The following is a 7,136-nucleotide window of genomic DNA, read 5'->3' as shown; positions in this document are numbered from 1 at the left end:
CCACAAATTTTTCTGCGACAATTTATTTACGAGCATCTACCTTTTGAAACATATAAAGGATCGTGGCTATAGCCTTACCGGAACAATACGGGAAAATCGCATTCCCAAAAACTGCCCTATAGAATCGAAAGCTAATATGCAGAAACGCAAAAGGGGTGATGTAGAGTCGATTCTCGAGAGAGAAACTGGTATTATAGTTGTAAGATGGTTGGATAACAGAGTCGTAAGTGTAGCGTCAACATGTTATGGGGTGGAACCACAATCGCTCGTGAAAAGATATTTACAAGCTGAAAAGAAAATCATCCAGGTTCAAAGTCCATGCCTGATTGGTAAATATAATAATGCAATGGGGGGCACCGACCTAATGGACGAAAATATAAACCGCTTTAGAATAGGAATGAGGGCAAAAAAATTGTACTGGAGCTTGATTACCTGGATGCTAGATGCGACTATACAAAATGCGTGGGTGCTACATAAAAAATCCGGCAACAAGTTGACACAGTTAGAGTTTAGCCGTGAAATTTTGCAAGCCTATCTGACCAAATACGGAGTGCTTGCAAAACAAGGTGGCCGACCGTCTAGTTCACTCTCAAGTCGTTCCTTTCATAGAGTATCTGATGATATTAGATACGATGGAGTTGGGCATTTACTGGAACCAGCACCAAATAAAAAGAAAATTAGGTGTGCAGGTGAAGAATGCAGGTCGATCATGAGAACAAGATGCGCCAAATGTGAAGTAGGTTTGTGCACAAAGTGTAATGTTAAATTTCATACACAGCTATAGAAAGTTTTTTGCCGATTATCTCTCAATTTCATAGAATATTTTTTACTTTTATTTCATTCGGTTAATGTAGCCATAGGAACCTAGCGTTGCCATTTGGCAACAGGCAATATTTTTAGGTTTTAATATATTTAATAATTATTTTTGTCTTTTTCTAAGTAAGTTTTGTCCATTCATAAGAGTTATTTGTATTATTTATGTAAAATAAAGATTTTCGAAAACTTCGTCCTTCATGGGTTAAACAGCTGATCTTTCTTTTTCCAATAATCTCGCTAGTTTTGGAATTAAATATAACCCTATGTAACATTAGTGATATAAATGTTTGTAACTCTCTGGGCGTTAAATGTTTCCATTTATTTATTCTAGATTCCTGTTGCCATTCCTTCCGCAAAAAAACGATATTGCATATTCGTTAGATTGGTTACAAACTTGTAAAAATTTATCAGTCAGTAACAGTCTTAAATAGTCTAAGAGTTTATAACCAAGAAAGATACCAGTAACTCTTGATTTTTTATTGTGTTATTAGTTATTGTGTTATCTTCCCATTCAGAATTTGCTATTTTATTTTTACGTGCATCTTAGGCATTTTTACGTGCATTTTACGTTAATTATCATATTTTACTCATTTGTCATAGATTACTTTTCACTCATAATTTTTGCACAGTACTAACATATACTATTACATCTCAATACCAATTGACCATTTACACCCCACGGCCACACCGATGCCTGAACGTAAATCACACAATTAGTAAAGGCCAGGGTATCCCATATTTGTTCGTAGGGGAAATACATATAATACTTAGCAATAAACTTTTACGCCGGTTCCACACATGGGGGCCAACGTTGTCCCCTACAGCGTTCGTCCAGTGTGTGTACCGACAAAACTGTGTTGAAGCCAATGTTGGTGACAACGTTTTTATGACTTACTCCAACGTTGGGAGTTTTCCGTGGACTGTCGGTTTTTGCATACATATCAAAGGAATTAGCGCCAATATTGGTGTTGCCGTTGATGCTGACCACACATTGGCGCTACAGCAGTGTTCCAATCGGCGTATAATTATGCTATTTGCGCATAATTTAGTTGTTGGCGCGTACTTTTCGTATCCTGCATAAAATTCTGTAGCGGTAACTGATTTTACACAATCTAGCAAAGTAAAAGAAAATAAACCAATGACAATCCACAGTTTATAAAAAGAGTCCTCGTCTTCTTTTTTCTTTTAAAACGCTTGTTCTGCCATTTTACACAGCATTCTTTTTAGAAAATTAAAATTACTTTATCGAAGAAAATTTCCATTCCATGACGGCATTAAAAAATAAATTTACAACTTATAAACATCGATCTTCGATCACCTGAGCCAGCTCCGTTGAGTTGTTTAGGATAACACTCCGATACACGTCGGTGGTGTATCAGAACGGGATTTATGCTCAAAAGGCTATTTCTTACATAAATAAATAATATACATATCTGGTTTTTTCAGTACCTTTCAGGCACCCAAAAAAAATGTACGCATCTAAATATTTTACAAAAGTATATGCTTTTAATTTTAAAATATAGATTATTTTGTCCTAATGGACCACTGTCGTGTGGCCATGTAACTTTTAAAATACATACTTCCATATATCGGCTGTGGATTAAAGTCACGTTTAATGTAGAATATAGCCAAAATAGAAGGTTAAGAAATTTGGGAATTGAGCTAATAAAAAAATAAATGGGATTGAGAGCCTCGACGTAAGGTTTACACTCATATATTCAGTCTGCAGTTGCTAAATACGGCATCTCTAAAGATCTAGTAGCTTTAAGTAACGCTGTTGACAAAATGACGTAAAATTCGCCTTTTTTTAGCAAAATATAATCATATGCACTCATTGTCACGACAGTCGCAGCCACTGCAATTTAAATGTTGGACATGTTGACATTGGCTCTACAGGGAACAGACTAATATCGCCCCAATACTCAACCCAATGTGTGTATGCCTTACCGAACGTGGGAACACAGTTGACCCAACGTTGGCGCCAACGTTGGATCCCATGTGTGGAGCCGGCCTTAAACTATGAGTTTGTGATATTTAACATAATGTAGGAATTGAACCTTCACCTAGGTGCCAGCAAAACAAGAAGTAATTATGCGTAGAGCTGACTGGCAAACGAAACTATTTATTTCCACAATTTGTGAACGCCAGAAAGCAACAGTTGGACCTCACTGAAGTAAGGCAAAACGCCTTTTGGCAATAGTGGCACCTGACTTACCCACGCAAAACGCCTTTTGGCGACAGGTGGCAGCGAATGTTTTGACTGAATAAGTTGGAGAGGGAAGAACTGTTTGTCTCAAGTTTGTCATTTAGAATTTTTGTTAATTTCCATAGATACTTTGAGTTTAATAATCAAATATATACAAATAATAGTGCAGGACTTTTCATGGGTATTCCCCTAAGCCCACTACTATCACATGTTTTTATGGATCATGTACGTGGTCGATATACTGGTATGCTTTACAGGAACTAACAGACAACTTGACTAATCCTTATCTTATATTAATTCAATACATAGTCACATTGAATTTACAATAGAAACAAAATAGAATCAATTTATAAATTTTCTGGATTTAAATATTATCAGATTTAAAAACAAACATGAGTTTTCTATATCCCATAATAAACCTACCCATATTGACACGGCTATATACATTATATACAACATAAATTGGCAGCCTATCATAGCATGTTACATAAATATTAATAAGAATTCCTATGTCAAAAAACAACTTTGTGATAGAATTGAATATCACTAGACAAATAGCAGTAAACAATGGCTACAACGAATAGACAATTAACAAAATTTTAAACCAAAAACTGCATAAGAAACTCTTAAATTAGTCTTTCTACCAACAGTGAAAAACCCAGTGCTTTCTGCTGGATTACATGTACAGGCAAGATATCATCAAAAATAGTCAACACACATAAAAAAGAAAGGAATAACGCCAGCTTTAAGAACAAACCACAACTTAAGCAAATATATTAGTTGTTATGTAGTAACAACAACAAGAGCAAAAGAAGCAATTACAATAACAAACTTACAAGTGACGACTGCCTAAAAATTTATATCGACCAAACGGGTAGAACCTTTAACAAACAGATAGCAGAACACAAAAGGACTTTCATTAATAGAAAAACAGATTCTACGTACGCATTTCATCTTCTAGATCATAATCATTCCTTTAATAACCAATTTTAATTTGTTTACATTTAAAATTTACTTTAACTGTATTATTGTGATTAAATATTATGTCTAATATTACTGAACTGGAATAATATCACGTTTTTTGTATTTTTTCTCCTAGATATATGGACGCTTAATTTAAAGTTGATGTTATTTAGATAAGTTATAAAAATTAATCATTATTCTTTATGTGCTTTGACCTACCAAAGATCAGTAATATTTTTGGCACATTCTTCTGGTTTTTTAATCTTCCTCAACAAAGCATTTTAATTTAAATCAGTAGAATTTTTGATATCTTTAGCTAGGAGCACTGTATCTAGGTCCTGGTTCACTTACTTTTCGATCTTACTATCTATTATCTTCTTTTATATCCTTTGATTTGCCAATATCGATTCATCGTTGTAACATTTCTTACTGGAGGTGTACTGCCCACTATCCCTAATTTTTTGAGCAGTCTTCAATGTCTGCACCTCTTCATCTAATTTCACCTTGCATCTACGTCTTGTATCTGTACTTTCAGATCTGTCCCATAGTGGTTTACCATCAATTTTTCTTAGTGTACTCATCTCTACTTTTTCTAGCATACTTTTTTGTCCTCTCTGTGTCAGGTCGTGTTTCTTCCGCGTATGTCATTATTGGTCTGATGACTGTTTTGTTAATTCTGTAAATAGTTCATGCATTTGCTAACCCATAAGTTCCATATCTTAGGAATTCAACCGGTATGTTATCCGTATCAGGAGCCTTTCTGTTTTTTAATTATCTAGTTTTTTTTTTAATTTCTTCTTCTGTTCTCTTTGTCTTTATCATAATCTGTTAAAGTTAGTATATATTATTACTATATAAATAAGATATGTCGTTTTCCGATTTTTAGGATTTAATTGAGTTCATATTCTCTGCTCAGTCGTCGCGGAACGTGAAAGTTAGTGGTATTGGAAATCCAAGTTATTTGTAACATTTATCGATTTATTAACCTTTTAAACGCTTCCAACCTTTCCAGTGTTCCAGTCTATCCATTAGTTTAGAATATAAATATTTAATCCGATCTATTATTTGTAACTCTAAATTCAAATCTTTACGAATCCAACTACTCAAATATGTATTTAGATATAAATACTTTGGTTATTCATACACTTAATCCAATATGTAAGGAATTAGTTTGTTGCTTTTTCTTCTTCTTCTTTTTCTTCTTCTTCTTCCTACTTTATAAATAGGCTTATTGCCTGTTTTACTTAGGTTTTTAGCCTCAATTGACGTTGTCTGGCCATCTTTTCCTTGGTCGTCCCAATGAACTTCTTCCGTTTGGCGATTTGTCTCTTGCTATTCGTACTATTCCATTTTCTGTCATTCTTTCGATGTGTTAAATTCCACATTCCGATGTGTTATTTCCTTTTCATATAATAAATGTATCGCGTCCCAAATTCTCACTCTATCAGACGCTTTCTTCAAATCTATCAGACACATATATGCTGATTTGTTGTATTCCAGCGACTTTTCTTTTATTTGTCTTATTACAAAAACTTCATCCGTGCATGATCTTCCTGTCCGAAATCCTTTCTGTTCCTCTTGCAGAGATATTTGTTCGTTTATTTTTGTCGCTATTATTCTTGTTGTCAATTTGAGTGTTGTATTTAATAGATTTATTGCTCGATAATTATTGGGGTCTTTCTTATCTTCTTTTTTGAAAAACATCACCATGATCGCTCTCCTCTATCCATCTGGTATTCTGTTCGTGGTGATTATTTTATTAATAGGAAGTTGCAGTTGTTGTACAAGATGATCACTTCCATATTTTAAGAGTTCATTTGGTATTTGATCTTCTCCTGGTGACTTTCTGTTTTTTAATTTGTTTATTCCTTCTTTCACATCGTTTTGGGAGATTTCGGTCTTTTCCTCAGTTATTATATTTGGCGTTTCTGATAAAGGTTCTTCGTTTTGTTTTTTAAACATTTCTGTCAGGAAGGCCACCCATGTATTCTCTTGTATGTGTTCTATTTCAACTAGTTCTTTCATTTCGCTTCTTTGTTGTCTTATGAAGCGCCATACTTGTTTCTGTTGTCCATAGAAATCCATCTCTAGTTCTTTTGTGAATCTTTCCCAGTAATCTGTCTTTGTTTTTCTTACCAATTGATGAGTTTCAGTTCTTATTCTTTTATATTCTTCATATGATTTATTCGTTTTTTCTGACATATTTTAGGAAAGCTTTCTTTTTTGGTGACATTTTTGTTTAACCTCTAGTATAAACTATGTTGTTTTCATTGACCACTTTTTGTTTATTATTTTCGTTCCAAGGGCTTCTTGGGTAGTATCCAGAATATTTTCCTTAAGTTTTCTCCAGCTAGTCTCTACATTGCTTTCATTTTCGATATTCTCCATTTGTATTTTCTGTTCTAGCCATTTTTGATATATTGATTTTATGGAGTCATCTCTTAAATTTTCTATTTTTATTATTTCCTCCGCATTGGTTTGTTTAGGCTTTTCTTTCCATCTTTCATTGAATCTAATTTTACCAAATACCAAATAGTGATCGCTTCCCACATTGAGTGACGTCAAACTTCTCACATCCACTATCTGTTTATGGTGAATATTTCTGTTTAGGACCACATAATCTATCATTGATATATGTATGTCCTCTTGTATTTTCAAACGTGTATTTGTGTTGAATTTTATGATCAAAAAATGTGTTGGTTATCCTTAGTTTGTTTGATGTGCAGAATTCCACCATTCTTTTTCCATTTGCATTGATAACTCTTTCATTAAACCTTTGTTTTATTCCTGGTATTACTTCGTCTCCTATTCTGGCATTGAAATCATCTCCTAATAATATAAGTAATTCATTTTGCTTCACTTCTCTTTCCAATGTGTCCATTTCACAATGTTTGTAGCTCATCATAGAATTCTTCTTTATCGCTGTCAGGTTTGCAGTCTTCTGGTCATATATCCCTATTATGTTAATAATTTTGCTGTTCGCCCTAATTTTTACTAAAAGTATTCTCTGAGATATGTACTGGCACTCTTTAATTTGATCTTTATATTTTGTTTTGATCATTATTGCTACACCTTCCTATGCTCTTTCTTGTTTCAGAACCTCACTATATATTAGTAAATATTCTCCAAGCCGCGTCTGTCCTTTGCCTTC

Source organism: Diabrotica undecimpunctata, chromosome 1, assembly GCF_040954645.1.
Source record: "Diabrotica undecimpunctata isolate CICGRU chromosome 1, icDiaUnde3, whole genome shotgun sequence".
NCBI classification, from domain to species: Eukaryota; Metazoa; Arthropoda; class Insecta; order Coleoptera; family Chrysomelidae; genus Diabrotica; species Diabrotica undecimpunctata.
This window is presented reverse-complemented; position numbering follows the sequence as displayed.